At 49.7% G+C, this 21804-nt stretch overlaps 1 long non-coding RNA gene across 1 annotated transcript; it reads left to right on the top strand.

Moving 5' to 3' along the window:
• On the top strand, positions 19373–21777 carry LOC110408382. The gene is made up of 3 exons (XR_002444299.1): positions 19373–19438; positions 19881–20178; positions 21659–21777. It is a non-coding gene; the product is annotated as an uncharacterized LOC110408382 (long non-coding RNA).

Genomic DNA, 21804 nt, shown 5'->3' on the forward strand with positions numbered 1-21804 from the left:
ACCCAAAGAAAAAAGGAAGGTGCTGCACTACCATACTGAAAGAAAAGCACTCAAAATATAATTGCAATATACTAGCTAGGGTTTGTTTTTTGATTCTTTTACTTTTTTTTTTCTTTTTTCTCTATCTTCTTCATCCATAATCTGGACCTTCCAGTTGTTCCAGAGCTGAGTCACGCAAATCACTAATGTGGTAGGGGATGAAACTAAGATGCTGGCTTAAGGTATCTGCTATGACATGGGCGTCCAACTTTTCGGCTTGCCTGGGCTGTGTTGAGTGAAGAGGAATTGTCTAGGGCTGCGTCTATGAACGTTGCTCCAAAAGTAATGCCTCCTAATTATTTCCATGGAAACTACAACTGATACAAAGAGCACAATAGCACTATCTAACAGAGCACATTCTCAGCTACAAAACACACTTTTTTTCTAACAGTCACCACCATTTGCTATACATTTTCAGCAGCAATGAACAAGAGCCTGCATGCCATGCTTGTAACAATCTGCACCAGCAGAGATGACCCGCTGTCACCACTGCTGAAACGCACCACTCACCACCTCGCTGGGCTCACACTCACTGCTTGGTGTCCCTAAACATTCAGCCAGTGTCGATGAATATCAATGGGGGCCATTTTTTCCACATGGAGGAATTCAATGACACATCTTTGCCTCGTCCACACTTCCATCTTAGATGCCATTTGGTCAGACTGCCCCTCTGCTGCCATCTGTCATATGGCAACAAAATGCCATACCACCAGCGTCCACTTCTGACAGCATGGGCCAACATCATAAAATACATAGATTTGATACAGTCTAATTTATAACAGTTCATGTATACAGGTGACAAAACTTATTTCAATTTTTAATTTTTTTATTAAAACATATAAAGAAAAAGAGCAGCAAACTCATCAACTAGTGGGATACGTCACCTTGTATTTGTGAAACTAACGCATCAGTCTGGTTCGATGGCAGCGATTGCAATTCATAGTGAGCTCTCAAGGTGTTTGTCAGAGATTTTTTGATGAAATGTTGCTCTTCCTGTGCTTCATCCTTGAAAACAGTTGTTCACAAGGGTGCTTACTGCCAAAAAGCAATGACATGAAGAAGGCAGGACTGTGAAGTGAGGGGTGTTTCTCTCTGGAAAGAGAGGGCTGATAAAAGTCTGGTGAAGAGACATGATCACATTTTGCATTGCAACTCTATATATTCCATCTGAAAATTCTCAAGTAATGTATTTATGTAGACTGAAAATGGAGTTGCAAATAAGCAAAAAAATTCATGACTCTTTTTGCAATCTTGAAACCTATTCTCAAGTTCCTTGATCACAGTGGAAAGCATGGCCGCGTGTTTTCCGCTGTTCACGAGACTGTGTTTAGCCAGTCTATCAAAATCCACAAACTGATCTGCCATCACTTGAGTTAGCCCTGCACCGTGCCCTCCCCATGCCCTGGTTTCAGCCCAGGGGGGCCCAATAGCTCACTGCTGTTGGGGTGGTGCCGAGGGACGGCTGTGCGCCCGGGGCTTGGGTGTGCCTGCACCACAGCTTCCCTGCTGGAGCCGCTGCCAGGATGGCCCAGCTGGTACACCAAGAGCTCCATCATCTGTCATTGCTGGTTGTGCTGGAGTTGTACGTGGCAGAGATGGGAAAGGAGCCTTGTAAGGAGGTGACACTGAATGCAGATAAGCCCCAAGGGAAGAGTTCCTCCATTTCATGCCTGTCCTGTATTTTCTCTCTGTACACAAACTGCCTGTGACACTGCAGCCAGCTGTGATGGAGCTGAGACTAGATTAGTTGGAATTAAGTTTATGAAAGATACTGGTACTTCTGAATGGATTGAACCCAACCTTGAGCCAGAGATAAACATCTCACATAGGATAGAATTAATATTTAACATTATTATTAACTTTAAGTGGCATTTAAAGCAAAGAGCAGCAGGTTTTCTGCATGGCCCCTGCCAGCTAAATGCTAGGTTAAATAGTACTTGGTTTGGGCATCTGGCAGTTCTTCTGTCCAAGGAATGTGGGTGGTTTGGTACAGATTCCTATTAAATACAGTTTGGACTGTGGTCAAACACCTATTTTAATCTGAAGCTGCTTGAAAGTCTGAAGGTGACTTTATACAACAAAGGTAAGAGCAAAATTGCAAAGCGACAGAGCAACATATGACGAGGAACTGCGAGAGCAAGAAAATACAAATGACCTAAATAGTAGAAAATGGTATGATGGGAAATATGGGCAGAATAAATGTCTTGGGCAGGGCAGAAATTCAGCTCCAGGAATGCAGTCTTGGCAGTAGTGTCCCAAACAGAGAATGCTATTTCTGGGGAAGTGCTATGAACTCTGTCGTGAATTAAACTCAGGTAATTTATTACCGCCTGCGAGTAGTGGCAGTGCAGAAAACCAGCATAAATGGAACAGAATACATTGCTGTAAATTTTGTAGCTATTGAGACCTGTGGAGATGCCGTACATTTCTAATGCCAGGTAATGCCTAAAAGAATTCAAGGAACAAAAGGCAAGTCTTTCCAAGATGCCAGATCAAGGAAATCCAGTTTCCATGGGTAGGAGAGAACTGGAAAGGAACACCAGCACCTGGGCTTTTGGTGTTGTCATGCTCCTTTTAAGTAAGGGCTATTTGAAGGCCTGAAAACCTGAAGCCTGAACAACTCCACAAGCCGCCCAGAGCTCTGAAGAAGTTCTTCATGATGAGAACGAGGGCGTGGAATATTTAGCCTTCGTCCTGTGCAGAACCTGACAGTCAAAAATAATTTACAGCAAAGGGTGGAGCTTTACCTACTCTTAAATAGGACCGCAATTTCGCTCCTCCCATTTCTGCCCAAAATCTCAGGTTGGGGCACGCAGTGAATCAACCGCAAAAGAAAAGGTGACCACTCCTCCGCCTCCCCATGGAAATGACCCTCAAAACTTTGTTTTTCTCAGGGAAGTCATGGTGAGAGCTGTGAAGCAGCACGTCTCCAACCTTTGGCTTGTAGTTCAAGGTGTCTTTCTGAATAGACCCCAGGCAGTGGGCCATCAGCAGCTTAACAGCCCCCAGGAGCTCCCAAGGAGGTGGCTACTGATGGTCAGAGCTGAGGGATAACTCGGAGGATGGCACAGGGCTGATAAAAGGATTAATAAGGAACAGCATGGAAAGCTGCAAGGGCAGGTTTGCCTGACACCGGCACTGAGGATTATTTCATGCACTCAGTGCTCGTAATCGCTTTCCTCCCCAGAAGTTCGGTGTGCAGCTGTGGGATGGGCTTTCTAGAGCTTTCCCCAGCAACCTGGATAAGGCATCCTTTTAATTCATGTTTACACTCTAGTTCTTCCAGCAGGCTCCTGCATTTGAGGTGTGCTGATTAAACTGATGGAGGCAGAGGGCATGGGGCAATGCCTTCTCTCACTTCCCTCGCAGTGAAGATAGAACAGTTTTGCAGATTTAAGCTGCAAACTATCCCAGCCTCGCTCCATGACTCCACTTTTCTTGGAATTTTTATGTCTTTTTCTCTGGAAATAAAAATCTGCCACCTGCTATTCCCATAGGAAAAAGCTGTTCTGATATCATGAAGGTACCACCACTCCCAAGGGCAAAGTAAGGACATTTCAGCGCACTGATCTGCAGGAAATTTCAGCAACCAAATTTGGTATGTTACTAGAATGAAGCTACTTTTTTTCCCCCAGCAAGTAAAGCCTTGCAGGGAAATCTCAGCTTCTATCTTTGGGTATTCCCAAAGCAAAATGCCATCTCTGCCAAACTGGAAGGCAGTCAGGTCTGGTAAAGCGAGAAAGAGAATCTGGAGCTACGCTTCATTTTAGCACCTTGTAATGAAGCTTAGCATCGCAAGCGCTGCTCTCCCAGCAGCATGGGTCAGTCCCACTTCCCTGGAGGAAAGCAGTGCTGCTTGTGGGCCACCCGAGTTCCCTCAACAGCATCATGCTCCCAAGAATCACAGAAAGTGGACTGTCTTCTTCATGTTCGTATGGACAGAAAATCAAGCGGAGAGAGACGCCGGACAGCCAGGGTTCAACGCGCTGCTAGGCATGAAGCCCATAGCAGCATGAAGCTGTCTTGAAAATCCCAGCTGAGACTTCCCCGTTCATATTAAAGATCTGCCTGGCTCTGCAAAACGTCTTTATTTCAGGCCGGATTCATTTATTGAATGCTCACAAATCAGCCAGAGGCCAGGAGAGTATATGGGGAAGTGTTAATGCATTTACCTTTGGAGTGCCAGAACATAATCTAATTATCCATTTTAATGCCAGCTGCCTTGGAAGACAAAAAGCTCTTAATAAAGAAGCAACTGGGACAAAGAAATGGAAGGAAAATAGCAGGGCTTGGCTCCCAAAGCTGGATGGGTTTGAGATGCGAAGGGATAACAAAGCCACCTCAAATGCACACGTAAACATTTCACAAACGTAAATGTATCGGAGGATCTGTGACCCCAGAAAATGAGGCAGGGTGTGTTATTTTATTTTAAACCAATTTCCTGCCAGATTCCTGGCGGGAAGCATTGCAAATCAAAGAGTGCTGGGACTGTGAGTGACAGCAGCCACTGCGTCCCAGTGCTGCTCCCAGACCTGCTGCCCAGCAGCTGCTGCAAAGCGACATGGGAGAATAGATCTGGGACAGTGAGACGAGCTCCTGAGCACACAGACACCCTTCTCTGGTCCCCTAAAGGCTGCAGTGATGGTGGTGAGAGGAACCTTTACAGGTGGACTTGGGCAAGGGCTTCTAGATCCATGTTGGGCATTTATATGCTCCCTAGAATAATCATACAGAGGAGCATAAGAAAGAGGAGATACGTATTTCTTGTCAGGATAGTGACCTGCACGTGGTGGGCCACACACGGGTGCAATGCCAGTTCTCTTTCATTTTCTGTTCCTTATTTGTGGCTGGGTGGCTTTGCTCAGCGAGCTGAACCGATGCAAGTCCCTGTGCACACGTCCACTGCTTTGTGCACACCCTTTCTCCCTTCATTTAACTGCTTTCCCAGATTGTTCAGCAGGTTGTGTGAGTCTGGGCACAATGCAGGAGAAAGTCATGAACAGCTCACTCAGAAGAAAGAAACAGAGAACGGCTCAAGTGTTCATGGTCCTTCCCACAACAGAGCCCTAGAAATCAGCACCGAGCAGTGTCCCAGCCCCCAGCCCCTCAGCCTGTACCCCTCTGTGTGATGGCCATGCTCCTGCTTCTGCTCTCAGAGCAGTAACAGCTAATGCAGACCAGGAACCAGCCAACGTATCCAGTAGGGGCACAGCCAGTTTTAATGTGATTCATGATCAGCCACAACCAAGCAACAAAGCAAATTTTTTGGCATTCATTCCTGGGAGTAAGGATTCAAGACAAATTCTTGATTAGATTCAAAGAAAGAACGAAGTAGAGGAGTCTGCAACCAGCTCACAGTGGGAAAGGAAGGCACATTAATCTAGGACATGATTTTTGTGAGCTGCCCACTGCGCTGCTGGATGAGGAGGGACTTGATGGTGAGGGGTCTGGAGCACAGGCCTTATGAGGAGCGGCTGAGGGAGCTGGCATTGTTCAGTCTGGAGAAGAGGAGGCTCAGGGGAGACCTCATCGCTCTCTATAACTGCCTGAAGGGAGGTTGTAGTGAGCTGGGGGTCGGCCTCTTCTGTCTTGTAACTAGTGACAGGACGAGGGGGAATGGCCTCAAGTTGCGCCAGGGGAGATTTAGGCTGGACATTAGGAAATAATACTTTTCTGAAAGAGGGGTCAGGCGCTGGAATGGGCTGCCCAGGGAGGTGGTGGAGTCACCGTCCCTGGAGGTGTTCAAGAAACAATCAGATATAGCGTTGAGAGACATGGTTTAGTGGGGTTATTGGTGGTAGGTGGATGGTTGGACTGGATGATCTTGTAGGTCTTTTCCAACCTAGCTAATTCTATGATTCTATGACTCGTGTCCCGGCCACTGCTCACCCCATCCAGCTGCTCCTGGCTGAAGGTGCGAGGCTTTGGGAGGCAGGGCTGGATGTGGTGCTCGCAGCTCTGGCAGCGCTCTGTTCTCGTGCTTCCCTCCACTGGAACGTAGCAGCTCCTGAGCAGGGTGAGACAGAAGCGGGGTGGGCAGGCAGGAGATGCACGCAGGCATCTGCTCGTGCTGTGGTGCAGGTTGGGTGGTGGTTGTGCTCGGTGGGTCCTGAGGATGAATGAGAACGTCAGGAAGAAACCACGTAATCGTGCTTTCCTTGGTGCAGAAATCCACCGCGTCCTTCTCCCCTTCCTCCCACTCTGCTTACAAGCCAGAGACACGAGTTGACATTTTTTCCTTAGTGGTTTTATAGAGTCTGAGAGATAAATCGCTGTCCAGTGAGGAAAACGAGCTCAGCACGGCCTGTTACAGTGCAGGGTCTTGTGGAATCATAACGCGGTGACCTCTGAGTAGGAACAGAGGCAAATCCACACCACTGCCACAGCACTGTGTCCCGTCCCCTTGGGAAACGGACTCAATCAAATCCCATCGTTTGCATCCCTGACTGTTCTGAGCCTGCACTCCTGCTCTTCAAAGGGCACTTATTATCCCTCACAACGTGTCCCTTTGGTGCTCATTCCTCTGTGGTATTCTACACCCGTGTATCTAAAGAATGAAAAAATCAGAAGCTGCGATGCCACCATCCCCACAATCATCATAATTGGTCAGATCTGCTGGTAGCTGTGCATTGCTCATGCTGTCTTTCTTCCATAACCATGGCAATAAGATATTCCTGGGCACAGAGAGCAGGCAGTGCTGGCTGGGCACGGCGCAGTGATGGTGGTGGCCCAGAAGGGCCCTCTCCTGGGCTCTGTGCTGCTGCAAACACGCACTGTGCCCGCCCTGGGCTCAGCTCTGGGGCTGACACGTCTCTGTGCAGTCCCAGGTAGGGATGTGCGAGCCAGCACAGCCTGCAGGCACCAGGCAGGGGGAGCCCCTTGGGAATGAAGGAGAACTGGCCAGCCCGGCCTGATCCTGCTCTTGGAGCACAGTTCTCCTACTGCTGGTGAGGTTCGAGTTCAGCCGGTGAGGCTGGAAACACTGGAAACGTTGCTTCGTGCGTGCTACAGAGCAGAAAGCACTGAGTCCCGGGACTCTTCTTCTCCAGAGGCTGCAATGTCAGCTTGAGCCTGGTGACAAAATTAACTCCTTCCTGCTCAAGGATGAGCTCTGCATTCCCTGCAGTGGTCAGTTAACACGGCCACAGCAGCTTCCTGCAGTGCAGAGAACACGTGCTGGGACCCCGGCTCCGACCTCAGCCCTGAGCTTCTCTGTCTCCCCGGGATCTTGCCTCTTGCTGCACATCCCATCTCTCTTTTCAAGAACCGTTTTCCTACTTAACCACCAGCCCCAACTTCCAAAATGAATTGGGGCTGGGGAGGTGTAAGTAGATGCTGGACCAGCTGGAATCTCTGTTGTGCTTTAGAGCTGGCTGAGCCATCGCATGTTCCTCTTGTAGCCTGAGCAAGGGCAGTATTAATTATGACACTGCCCAGGCAGATTGCATGGGAAGTTACAACACTGATGCTCAAGCTGAGATTAAATATAACCTGGCCAGGACGTTTTGCTGAGTGAGCAAGGCTCAGACAACCAGCACAGTTTGCAGGGCATTTCTGCAGCCAGCCACAGGGCAGCGGGCATTTTGCTTTAAGAAATCATTGGCCTTGCGCTTTCTCTGCACTGCGTGGTGCACAAAATGCATCTCAGCGTCACACGCTGTTGTCAGACATGGAGAAATCTTTACAAAAGCTTCCTTGGGAGCTCTCTGCATCACAAGCTGAATCAGATGTGCAATTACAGAGCCATGACTTAAGAACCTAAAACCCCTCTAAGCTTGATAGAAGGTATCAGGCCTACAAACAATATGTAGGGAGAATTTAATCTTGCAGAAGCTGCCGTTATTTGCAGGGAGAGATTGTATTTGGGATTAAGAGCCAAATTACTGCATAAGTTTTTATTAAGTCTTTATATTTTCAGCCATACCTTAGTATGGCTGCTTTGGGACAGGATCTTGGTTTTATGATGGACGTAAATCCAGAAAAATATTGCAGATTCTCTGAAATGGGCAAAATGTAAGCACCAAAAAAAAAAAAAAAAAAAAAAGAATTTGTATCCTATCTGAGCTGCTGATTACTTAAAGCTTATGCACAAACATTTCATTAAAGCATGCAATTTTCTGGAAGGCACCAAAAGGAGACAAAAATATCTAATTTCCCCAGCATCTCTCGAAACCTAAAGAAGTCCTGGGGATATACAGCCAAGATGGTTAGGTTGGAAGAGACCTTAGAGCCCACCCAGCTCCCCCCAGCTCAGGCTGCCCAGGGTCTATCCACAGCCTCGAGCACCCCCAGGGATGGGGCACCCACAGCTCTGGGCAGCAGTGCCGGGGCCTCACCACCTCTGGGTAAAGAATTTTCTCCTCACATCTGACCTAAATCACAGGATCACACGGATCTGCCCTTAGCACGAAGACCCTCAACTCTGGATTGAGAAAGTGCACTCATCTCCTGCTCCGTGCTGGCAGCTGCCTCCCAGCTCCTCTCTCCTGCATCCAGCTGCAGCCCTGGTGGCACCATGGCCCTGCGGGCACGGCGTGATGCCAGCACCCGGCACAGCGATGGTCCCCTGGCTGGGAGCTGCGGGACATGCAGCATGCATGGGGCAGTGGGCAGGGGCATGGCCAGCAGGACTAGGGCAGGTTGCTTCCTGCAGAAGTGAGGATGAGCACTTCTGATTTATGATGGCAGAGGGAAGTAATTTGATGTCTTCTGGCAGCCCTGCTCCTGTACGAGCCATAACTTAATCACAGCTGTGTGCAGAGCTGGCTTGGCGTGGAGGCAGTGGCCGGACCCGCTGCTGGCAAGGCTGCAGCCAGCTTTGTTCCAGGGCACAACGACACAGTGCTGCGATGCCAATGTTGATGGGACGCAGCACTGGGCCACCTCCCTGTGCCCTCCCAGGAGGGAGAGCCACTGCTGAAGCCTGGTGGGAGCCCCAGCTCAGGTGCAGATGAGGCAAAGCGAGTCCCTGCCCATGCCGGTGCTGGACTCCCCGAGCTCCCCACTCACTCATCCCCAGTGTCCCCGGGCTGCTCCCTCTGCGCTGCTGGGTGATTAATTCAGCGTGAGTAATTTTGGAGCAGATGATCTCATTCCCATGGTTCCTGCTGTTTCTCCTGCAGAGGAAAGGAGAGGAGGGGGTGGTGGTGGCAGCAGGGACAGTGCAGTGTGCCTCCCCAGGCTGGGGGTCCCCATGGCCGAAGACAATATCCATTGGAGCCATCCCCACATATTCTTGGGAGCAGAGCACAGCCTGAGAGCACTTGGTGCTGCGAGCTGAGCAGAAGGAAATTTGCTGGCAAATTGATTTCTCTCAACAGAGGGCAGTTTAATCATTTAGGCTAATAAGGGCTCAATTATGACTTTGCAACGAGGCCAGCGTTCAGGGCAGCAGGCGGATGCTGTGGCTGGAGGGCTGCTTCGATGCTCAGCTCCTGGGGCTGGGAGGGGCCCCGCTGTGAGGTGGCTGAGCCACCAGGGACTGCCAAGCTCTGCCCTGCCAGGGGACGGGGAGGATTGTGCCCCTGCACCACGGCCACAGCCATGGTGATGGTGGCCTCTGCAGAGAGGCAGGGACACAGCATGTGGGAAACCCATTGAATGTGAGACCCTCCAACTTCCCACCAAGAGAGCTGGTGATGCTAAAGGAACATGAACACGGTCCTAACCCTTCACCCTTTGCTAAGTGCCGAGTGCATATGGATGCATACAGATGCAGATCTACAAATATGTATTTTTATACACAGCTCCATTTTAGTTGTTTCCCCCTCATCTTGCAGGCAGAGTGGGGCTGCTTCTGGCCCCGGGAGGGCTGAGGGCACAGGCAGCTTTGGCACAGTGCTCCCATCCAGCTGCACCACGGGGCACCTGGAGGGAACCCTGGGAAATGGGATGAGATTAGCAAAGGAGTTGAATTATCCTAAGCTAATAAATTATCCAGTCCAGATGGCTCCCACCATGAATACTATTAAAGAGAAAAAGTCAGGGTAAATTAGGAGATTTGGGACTAACGCTTTTAATTCCTGTGCAGAAGATGCTCTGTAGGGCGGGAGCAGCCCCGGCCCCACGGCTGCCTCCTCGCAGCCCTGCAGGGAGGAGGACGTGCAGCCCCATTGCTCTTGCCCTCCCCCCACTTTTGTTTCCCCCAGGACACCACGTTGAAGGCTGTGGGGCTCTTTCCCTGCCTTCCATGCTCAGCACAGCATCTCCTGCCCAGTGGTGTTTGGCTGAGGGTGGACATGCAGAGCTCATTCCTGTTCAGACAGGGACAGGAAGAAGGGAGCCGCCTCCTGCCCCAGTGATGGGGACAGGTGGTGGTGGTGTGTTTGGGTTCGGGATTACCCCAATGAGACATAGGGCTCCTTATTTGAAGAGGTCAGAGAAGTGGTGGGAATGGTGGAGCAGGGAGACGGGGACGTTTGGAGATGGAGCATCCTATTAATACCTCTGCTTGTACAAAAGGTCACCAGCGAACCAAGGAAACATCAGTGAGAACCACTGATGAAGGTACCAAAGTCCCCATCACAGAGCAAATAGACAGGGTGAGGCATGCGGGTGGGCAGTCAAACCTCCCCTTGTTCATTTCTCTTGGTTTTTTGGCTCTTTCGGAGGTTACTGTGACCACTGCGCGTTCCCAGCCCCGCGCTGAAGCTGTGCTTACCCAGGAATTGATTCGCCACGCTTGAGAGGGAAGGAAGCACAGATTAAATGTAAGCTATTTGCTCAGGATCTCAGTTATGCAACTGGACATCGTAGATTAGGGAAGGTGACCTCCTGTAGCGCGGGGATTTACTGACATGTTCCGGCAGATATTACACGTCCTGGGATCCGGCGCGGCTCAGGGTGGAGGAGGAAAGCACTGCATTGCGAACTGTCACCGCCTCTGTTTGCTGAAAGGCTTCTGACTGACAGCAGCTTGTCATGCTGCCAAAGTGGGGCTGGGGGACTGCAGGGTGACAGCAGCAGCTCTGGGCAGCCTTGCAGGTGCTGTGCCCTGTGACATCCTGGCACGGACAGGGCCGCCTGCCCAGCGACATCTCCTCCCCCCATAGCCCTGAGCTCCCTCCAGTCCTTCTCTGCCTTCTCCCCCCTTCAGACCCTTCTGAACGGCCCAGGTTTGCTCTCTTGATGCGCGATCTTGCAAATGGAAATGATTTCCCTGCAAAGCATCTGCTCCTCAGGCTGTACCACTGCAGGCATCCTGCAGGAGACGCCGCTGGTCCTTCGTGCAAATGTTACGTGAAATAAAGCAATCAATCAAAGCGGAGGCGGCAGCAAAGAGTTTGGTTGTCTGTGCTGGGAAATACCAGAGCCACCCGGGATAACTGCCCTGCAAGCCGTGCCGTGATGGTTTCTGGGCCTGGACACCTGCCTGCCGATGGAGTGGTTCAGCCCATCTGGTTGGTGCTGTGCTAGCTGGGAAATCATCTCTTTGCTTTGGCTTTAAATGATGAATCGTTGCCTGACAGATTATCTTTTGTTTATCTCCCTTTGTTCCAGTGGCCCTCTTTGCTGCCCGCCCTGGGCAGGAGCTGGGAACACAGGAGGTCTTCCCAGTGATTCCTGGCCCGTGCTCAGGGCCGGGGCTGTGGGGCAGGGCAGGGACGTGGCCGGTTTGCACAAAACGATGCTTTGGGTGCAGGCGGTGCTGCAGGGGCTGGGCACAGGGGGAGGGCACCTGTAGTGCTCCCCGCCTACTCCAGCACCCCAACCCCAGAGCACACACGGGGTGAGCCCACCTCCATCATTGCTCCTCTGTTTTCCCTTCCTGCAGCAGAATGGTCCCTACATCAGGAAAGTATCAGCTTTATTTGTGGTTTAGATAATTTCCCTGGCCCGCAGCTCTCCTAGGGGTGCTGAGCCCACACTGGGTTGCTTTGCTGCTCTGTCTGAATCCCAGGGCAGCTTGGGCTGCTTCCACCCTTGTAGATTGATAGGAACAGGGGTGCTGAGTGCTCAGAGCCCGTGGCAGCTCCTCCTTTGCTTTTAGGTGCTCCCGAAAGCTGTAAGCCAGCATTCATCTGCATTTCCTGACAAAATGAGCACACTCTTCAGAACCAGGCTTCCACGCAAGTGAATTTGCTGGGGGTGGGGGACCATTCAGAGGGACTTGTTCCCAACTCACTGCTTGGAGGAGCACTTCTGCTCGCTTATGGGGGAGAGCAGGCATGGGCAGGAGGGGAGGGACCCCAGCTGCCAGTAGAATGGGGACACTGGCATTTCTCTACAGCACGAGCCCTGCTCAGAGCACGAGAGCCAGAACAAGGAACTAGAAGTGACAGAGCCTTCTGTAACCTGACTGCAGCTGGGGTGGGGAAGCTGCAGAAGGTCACAGTGACACCGGAGAGGAACAAGTTTGTTGTGTCGAACCCTGCTCAAGTTTTCGTGTCTTGGTAACAGAGCAGGAGGATCTATAACTAGCAGCAGGTTATTTTTGGCATCTTAACCTATTTTGTAGCTCCCAGGAGGATGAATCCGCTTCTGTTTGACTTTGCAAAGCCTGGATTTCTTTTTGTGTCTGCAGGATGCTGAAATCTGCATTAAAATTCTCCTGCCTCTGCCTCACTTAGCACAAACACAGGGGTCCTGACAACTCTGCTCCTGCTTTGCACAGAGCACTGAGCCCGCAGCCTGGCAGAGGGTCAGGATGCTGTTCAAAATAACCATGCACAAGGCTGTTACGACCCTAAAAAGCCCCAAATCTGAGCAGATGTGGTCTGGGGGGGCACACCTGCGCAGGGGATGGAGCAGGCTCCTGGAGGCAGCTCCCAAGGCTCTCCCCATTGCTGCCGTGCTCTTCCCCACGCTGCAGATGCATCCGCCCCATGTTCCCATATTTCTGAAGGTGGGTGCCCTGTCTCTGGTCCTCCAACACACTGTGTGACACCCGCTCCACCTTCCCCCTGCTTCTCCCACACGGAGAATTAGAGAAAGGCAGGACAATATTTAAGCCAGAATGTGTGGAACCATCACAATCAAAGCACTTCACAAATCTGACTGCATTTCACTGGAATGCTGTTTTGAAAGCAGCCCAACAGGAAAGCCTGGCAGCACGAAAACATCTTCTTTCAGCACTTTCAGGAGAAGGAAAACCTTTCTGAAAAGGCTTTTCACTGCTGAAATTGTGTCAGAAAACAGCCAAATCGTGCAGAAAGTAAATTAAAAAATGGAAGTCTTCAGGGGATGGGTCCAGGCGCTGGGCTTTGCTGCAGTTGGCGGCTGGGGAAGGCAGCGCCGCTCTGAGCATCCCCATGTGCTCGAGTGTGTGGGTCCTGGGCCACAGCTCCCTGCCTGAGAGCGGAGCAGAAAGCTGACACTGATGAACATTAACCCACACGAGTTTAATTAGACACTTCCTTCAGCAAAGAATGGAAATGGACGTGAGCCATTGGAGCTCACACTGACCGTACGCGCACTTCATGGTCTGTCTGGGTCCCCATGGATCTGAAGAAGAGCTGGCACCTTACATGCTGATACTGAACGAGTGTCAAATTCCTCCTTCCCTTATTTCTCCCTTCTTCACCATTTCACTGAAACAAACTGCCAGCAATTCTTGGGCCTTGTACGACAAGGTAGTTATCTCTGCAGACAGCCAGCAGCAGATTTATTGACCTCTAAGATGCATTGAAACCATATTTTCTCTCATCTGACAAGCGCGCTATTTTATTAAAACAGTTTTTCAGCAATTCTGAATCACTGCTGCAACTCCATTTTGTCAAAAGCAAACTGAAGATGTTTTCCACCAGAGACGAGGGAATCGAACACAGCGCTGCTCTGCCTCGTGAAATGGAGAGCATCAATCCCTTAGTGTTAAGAATGGAAGCAAAAAAAAGGCCGGTTTTCAGACAGTGATGATAAACTTCTTAATAACTGAACGTGAAAGTGAGGGAGTCTTTTTGGCAGAAAAATTAACAAATATGGGGAGCTGTTGTTACAGTACTTTCAGTGAACAGTTGAACGAGTGGGCCTCATGTTTTGCAGACTGGAAGCAATTTGGGTGAACTTGAAGATTTCTCGGTAGCAAAAAGCGTGAAACCCAGAAGGAATTGCATCGGTGCTGTTGACAGTGATGCCCTCCAAAAGATTGACAAAGGTGAATGATTGGATGAGCTTTCAAATGTTAAAAAAAATACTGAAATTAAATGTGAAGAGGGGAATAAAAATGAGACTGGAGAGATAAGAAGCGAAGTGATAAATTCGAGTACTCTGTGCAGAATGTAGTCTGAGTGAAAACATGAACATATTATCTGTTTTTTTACTGGTACTACCAGGAGCCAATGTATCTCCGTATACAGATGATAAAAAACACAATAGCTCTGAAACTACTAAAGCAATCCATGCACAAATTAATTCCCAGGATATGCTTGCGGTGCATTTACATCATGCCTCTTAAAATGGAACTTTCAGGAGGCAGACACCCTTCCCAGTCCCTTAAATCCCCTCCTGTGGTTTCCTAAGGACTAAGAGAGAAGTCGCATCATGGGGGAAACGAACCCGTTGATGACATACCTGAACTGTGAGCTACAGCATGCTGCTGGTTGGCTTCAGGACAGGTTACATCAGAAGACAAAAGGTTGCTGAGAAGCCAAATGTTGGCTTACCAGTGGAGACTCCAGCATGCTCCTGAGGTCTCTGTTTATTTGCAAGGCGATGCAGTGTTGGAGGGTATGATGGCAGAACGCGTGCTGCCGCTCGGCTGGGCTGGCCTTCGCTTTGTAGTTGCACAGTTGGTGTCACAGCTTCAAATTATTTATCTCGTACAGTCTTCTCTGAGCAATCTGTTGGGGGCTCCTTATGTAACACTATTCCTATCGACTTCAGCAAAAACGCTGCAGTGTGAAAAATGTGCATAATGTACAACAAATTTAGCCCTGTTGGTACCTACAGACATGTGGGTCCTTGTTATCGTTTCTGGAACGCAGGTTCTAACAGCCTGGGGGAAGGAGGAAGGGAAAAAGCAGGGCGGAAAAAGAAAAAGGGTAAGAGCAGCCTTGCAGGCAGCACCGGAAAATTCCCACCACATTTTGCCAAGCTGTCGCTGGCTCTTGAGGGGAAGAAAAAGCATTTTTGCCTCTCCCTGTTGTCCAGCTGCTCCATACTGCAGGACACGAGAGCAGCCTCGGCACAGGCACTGGAGCCAGCCAGCACCACCCATGGAGATTGGTGTCCTCCAGTGAGTGCAGCCATTCCTCTTTCCAAGATGCAGCTTTGCTGTAGCTACGTTGCATCACCGCTCATTCTATAAATCTGTCAATGTCTATTCAAGCCCGGAGCAAATCCATTTGCTACAACTTTTACAAGTACTAAAGCCCATCTGTGGGAAGTCACACACAGGATTATTTCTGTCCTCTTCTCATTACAGACTCAGCAGTCTCATTTAAAAAGATATTTCCCAAACCAGGCTGGGAATATGTGCAAAGCAGTCCCAAAGCCAAAGGCTTCAGCCATACCAACGATGCCCAATGGAGGGAGCAGAGACGGGGCGTGCTGCAGCACAGAACATTGCATCCACACGTTCTGGCAACTAAGGGACCCAAATCCTAACATTAAATGTGCCCGTGTGTGCACGCAGGGGAACGGGGTGCAGCCACAGCCCTTTTAGTCAGTCGGAGAAGCAAGCCTGAATCTTTCCAAGCACGACCTGGGATGAGTGCCATACTACTGCTATGCAATTTGGCTGCACAGCTCTGAGCCATCCGAATTCTCCAGCCATCATTACTTTGCTTGGTTATCATTCATACATTTCTATATGCTAGTTTGCTTGGAAGAAAGAGGTCGGAAATTTACAGCTAGAGTGGATCAGTCTGTATTTTTGGAATTGGAGCTAAATTACCCACCAGTTGAAGCATTATTGTGTTTTACAATAATTGCTGATTAAAATTCAAATGCACTAAATTCCACCTGTCATTCCCAGCATCGCCTCCGCTTGTGACAATGCCAATGCCATGAGCAGCTATGAATGAAAGGAGGGAAGGAAGCAGTTTCTCTGCACAATTCCATGCTTTCATTCAGCCACAGCCCGTTGAATCCTCGCTCCTAAAACCTCAGGATATCTTCCACAAAATGTCTGCTCTGCAGACTGTCTTCGTACAGTGAAGACACTGTGGCTCAGATTTTCGGGGGCAGCTCCTTTGTTTTCATACCCATGCAGGACTGATGCCCATCTGTCTGAGCTGCAACCCTCTCTCATTCATGGCCAGTCAACCCGCTACTTCAATACACAGGCACAATTACTGATCTGGTTTCCAGGTGGGCTTTTCTCTTACAAAGCCTTTGAGAGGAGTTAGATGGGCTGTGTGAGTTCTGCTTAACCTCTTGGGTTTGCTCCTTGGCCATAGGATGTGGCTCATGCCCATTTCTCTCAGGCTCTGTTGATCTTTCCCATGACTGCAGAGCCTCTGACTGGTTAAACTCCCCAGTCCTTTCCTTCTCCTCCAGTGCCTCCTCCGATTCAGCATTTTTGGCTTTCTTCCTGCTTCTGATTTCTTATTCTATTTTTCTCTCAGGCTTCTGCTTTCTATGCCTAGCATTTCCAAGCCCAGAGAGCTGAGGAGTAGCACAGCCTCCAGAGAGGTGTTGTGCTTATGATAAATCAGGGCCGGGGATAAGCAAGTACCTGATCCTAAGAGTATTCTTCCCATGCAAATGTTTCCTCTTCCCTTTTGCTTGTGGCTGAGTATTGCAACAGACAGCACTTGTCTGCAAATGACCGCTACCCATACTTCATCAGTCTGGGCCCATGTTTCAGTCCATCAGATCTTTAGAAAAGAAACAGCCTGATTTAACACCTTTTTGTCTACCTCTGCTGTCTGAACCAAATGGGGAAAAAAAAAAAAGCCAACAAATCAACATTTGAGAAGGCAGACCGAAGCAGAGATTGTCAACTGAACGATACCCCATGGCAGTACTCAACCCATTCACGCAGTCCCGCTCCCAATGGGTGGAAGCCACTGAATGGGCTGAAACTGAAGTTAGTAGGTGCCACCAGTAAGAACAGAGCACATGATTGGATGTGAAGCCTCAAATCTTCTTAACCCTTGGGAAAAGGCTGGCTAGACAAATATGAGAAGAAATGGGAATAGCAAGAAGAGGGAATGTAGGACTGAAAGATGACAGCTCAGCATCTCATTACTCACTTTCCTGGCTCTGTCTCCACAGTGGTTTAGCACCTTTGTGCGTTTGTTTCTGATAACTAAAGGCAGAGAGATGACTACGACAACAGGATATTAGGAGAGAAGGGTGGAAAAACAGCAAGACTGAAAACAAATCTGCTTGTCAGTGGGGCTTGGGGTTTAAAGAAGGGCAGTTCATTCGGACTGCACTGCGCACAGCATGCTACACTGCCCAGTCCCTTACAGCAGCACTTGCTATGCCACAGCAGGGCATGGATGGGGTTGGGCTGTCAAGAAACCAGAGCACTCTCAGCTTGCCTGGATTCCAGCCAGCAAAGGATGCTGTAAAAACCTGCCTGGCCACTTTGGCAATGTGCAGTATTTCCCATGGACAATGTAAGTTTGCTGAGGCTAGAAAATAAGAATGCCTATATTGGCAAAAAGCTGAAGGTAGGCTTGAGATCAAAGCAGGAAATCTGCATTCAGTTCCCAGCTCCAAAAGAGCTTTTCCTTATGTGGTCTTGGGCAAACCAAGCAAAATTCCCATGCTTCATTCCCTGCACTTGTACAAGAAAAATTATACTGCTTTCTGTTCTTCATCTAGACTATGTAGACAGCGAGCACTTGGGGAAGAGAAAGTTTTCCACCATGTGTTTGTACAGCGCCTCTTTAGGGCATCGGTCTTCAATATCCCCTCAACACAAATAACAAAGAATAAAAAATAATAATAGTAAAAATAATAGTCCTCTCACTCCAGCATATAAAAAATAACTTCCCAAGCTGATGCGGACACCTAAGACTCAAGACAAAAAAATAAGTGACGTGACTAGTTGGAAGAGAAAGAGAAAGTAGGAAAAATCTATCAGAGCTTTCCATGGTTCAATCCATCAGAGCCTGCTTCACTGGGGAAGCAATCAATGAACCACTTCCACTGGAGCAGCCACAGACAGGCTGTTCTGGAGGCAGTACGTCCTCACGTTTGTTTGTTCTCAGTTACACTCAGCTTATTTACAGCTTCACAGGAATCTTCCTCCTTGCTTATCCTCACTCCTCTGAGTTTCTCCCAAGGATCATTCTGTTCATGCTGGCCAGCGAAGAGCACTTGCAGGCTAACAGCTTCCAGTTTCACTTCAAATCCTTATTTCCCTTAAACAGTTTCCCCCAGGCATTCGGAGGGCGTTATGACTTTAACTGTCCCTCTGAATTCCAGCTGTTGATATATTTTGTCTTACTTTAAGGCGGAGGTTTTTGGTTTAGGATGTTTTGGCTCAACTAGTAACCAAGAAGCCAAGTTAGGCAAGTCCCCGCCTTAAGAAACATAATGTTATAGAAGGCAAAGGATAGGTAGATGACACCAAAGCTAAGGGATGATGCTGGGAGCACTCAGATCATGCATGGGTGAAGAAAGCAAAGGACAGAGAAGAGCACTGGAAATCACTTGTCATCTGTGGGAGCAGAGATCAGCCATCCAAACCACAGGCTAGGCTCTGTCCATTATGTACTGGTCCCTCTGCCATCTCTGTGCTTTCACAGTGCAGTGGAACAAGACGCATTCATGTGACCACAGCATAAAGGCAAGACTAAATTGCTGTTCCTTATTTAAAATCTTCCTCACATGCTTTGAACAAATAGAAAGCATCTCTCAGCACTTCTAGGTAGTTCCTGGGAACCTGGAAGGAGATTTTGATTCACAGATGTCCTTTGCTCCTCAGATTGCATGCGCTGCCAGGACTGGTAGACAGGAGCTGTCTAACAGCTTTAATGCACTTGGATTTGTCCCTATAGCTGCTGCTAATGCCTTGATTGGTGCTATTGAAATCTTTTCCTAAGCATATGGTAATACATTCTTCACTGATGTTCTTGCCTTTCAAAACTCGGACCTGGAGTCATCATTGTCTGTAATAAGTTCATTCTGTTCCTTCTGCTTCACAGCCTGCCCATCCTTTGATGAAGGAATTAATGCTGTTCCAGAGCAAATTTTGATTAGTTTTTGGATTAAGAAATGCGTTTGCTATTGGTAAGCCTTGCAAACTCAGTTTAGCATCTGAAACTCAAATGACCTTTGCTATTCCAAATGGATCACCAGTAATAAAAACTGTGTATGCTAGGGCCAGGGAATGCACTAATGGGCCATAATTACCCTGAAAAGCTTCACCTGGGTCCCTCAATAGGCACTCCATTTAAACTCCGTCCTGCAGCCTTCAGTTCTTGTCTGTGCTGTGCTAGAGGTGAACCTGCCTCAGATGTGCTCCTGGGCTGGTGCCTGGCTTTTCTTGGCTGACCTTGGAGTGAGTGTGCTGTTAGGACCCGCTGCCCATGGTGTGGGGCTCTGCCTGATCACCGAGGGTGCTCCTGTGCTGTGACCCCCCTGGCTCCCCCGCCCAGGGATCAGCACTGCTCGCCTGGCTTTGGCAGCATAACTGTGCTGCAGCCCTGGAAAGGCTTTCAGATGACTCGTTGCGGGTTTATTTATTAACTGTTTGAGAGAAAAGTACAGTTGTTATTACAGGCTATAATTCTTATGCGTTTTACTGTGCATGGAAATAAAAAGAAAAGCAATGTTTGCAAGTATGAGGTCTTCAGCTCTATTACAGCCTTAGAGCTCTTGTGGATTTGAGGCGAGTGCTAGACATGACCGCCCCCAGGTTGTCACCTCTGACCAACCTTCTCTGGTCACCTGCTGTTTTCTGAAGCTGGGCTCCAGCATTTGAAAATACGCTTTGCTTTCAGGTTGCTGTTCTGTAGCATCCAGCTTACAGCAGCTTCAGCCATGCTTTTCCCTTAGAGAAGACTCTGGGCTCGGATCTGCGTTTTGTAAGAGTACTGACAGGCTTGTTATGCTGTATTCCATGGGATGGCTCTTGGTGATGATGAACCCATGATGATGATGTTGGTGAACCCTGCATGTGTGTGATGAACATCTTCCTTTGTGCCACACGATGACAGCATCTTCGATGGGGAGAGCAAGCCACAGGCAGAAAATGCACTCCACCTCCTCTCTATCCAAAGCTTAGCTGCAGTGAATAAGGTATGCTGGGTCCCCTCCCAAAATGGGTACGAGTGATGTCACGATGTCTATGCCACTTCAGAGCAAGCAGTGTTCAGCTCCTCCGGACAGCTGGTGCTTCTGAGCCCGTGCCAGCAATTCTCTGTGTGGTGTGCCAAGAGAGAAATCCAGGCAACTAGCCTTTGGGAATGAGCTAAAATTCACTCTGTTTCTGCAGCACCCCAAATTCCCACCAGAATCTATTACATGGCGTTGCAGAACCAGCCACAGGGACCAGTCCTCACCATGTGTGTGGTGGGCCCGGGGCACCAAGCTGGGAGGAAGCCTTGATCTTCCTGAGGGTAGGAAGCGATAGAGGGAGCTGGACAGGCTGACTGCTGGGCTGAGGCCTATGGGATGAAATTCAACAAGTGTAGGGTCCTGCACTTTGGCCACAACAGCCCCATGCATTGCTACAGGCTTGGGGCAGGGTGGCTGGAAGGCTGTGTGGAGGAAAAGGATCTGGAAGTGTTGAGCGACGCTCAGCTGAACATGAGCCAGCAGTGTGCCCAGGTGGCCAAGAAGGCCAACAGCATCCTAGTGTGTATCAGAAATAGTGCAGCCAGAAGGACAGGGAGGTGATCGTCCCCTGTACCCAGCGCTGGTGAGGCTGCACCTCGAGTGCTGTGCTCAGCTGTGGGCCCCTCACTACCAGACAGACATCGGGGCCTGGAGCGTGTCCAGAGAGGGGCAATGGGGCTGTGAGGGGTCAGGAGCACAATGAGGTCTTATGGGGAGCGGCCGAGGGATCTGGGATGGTTCAGTGTGGGGAAGAGGAGGCTCAGGGGAAACCTCATCGCTGTCTGCAACTCCCTGAAGGAGGTTGTGTGAGATGGAGGTTCGCCATTTTTCCAGGTAACAGCGATAGAACGAGAGGTGATGGCATTAAGTTGTGCCAGGGGGGTTCAGGTTGGATATTAGGAAAAACCTCTGAAAGAGCGGTGAGGCACTGGTACAGGCTGCCCGGGGAGGGGGGAGTCACCATCCCTGGAGCTGTTCAAGGAACGTGGGGATGTGGCACTGACTGACGTGGTCAGTGGGCAGCACTGGTGGTAGGTGGATGTTGGGCTAGATGGTCTTAGAGGTCTTGTCCAACCTTAACGATTCTGTGAATCTTTGGTTTTATGTTTTTGGTGTTTGGTGAGGCACGTCTGGGAGAAAGAAGACTTTTGTTGGTGAATGTTGATGACAACGGCCTACGGCCATGAGATGGGAGAGGGGGAAAGGCAAGGAAGTGCAATGCACGGTTTTAAATGCTGCGTGGCCTGGCTGAGAACGGGCTTCTGCCGGGCACCGGGAACCTTCTGAGGTTGGTAACGGATGAAATACATTAAAAGTCTTTTTTCTGAACCGACAGGAGCCCACGGGGCCCCTCAGGTGCAGCGCAGCCGTTTCCCTGCAGCCCGCCCTCTGGACAGCGATCTCCTCGGTCTGAAGGCGCGGTGTTTATTTTTTTCCGCAGGGGAGACGCCCCCCATTGCCGAGCAGGGCCCGGAGCTGAGAGCGGCCCTCGGGGACCCGCACAGCCGAGAGGAGCAGCAGCGGCCCTGCCCTCCCTTCATGCCGCCATTGGCGCCGCTGGGCAGGGCTGGGCGGCGGGGCGGTGGC

Source organism: Numida meleagris, chromosome 19, assembly GCF_002078875.1.
Source record: "Numida meleagris isolate 19003 breed g44 Domestic line chromosome 19, NumMel1.0, whole genome shotgun sequence".
NCBI classification, from domain to species: Eukaryota; Metazoa; Chordata; class Aves; order Galliformes; family Numididae; genus Numida; species Numida meleagris.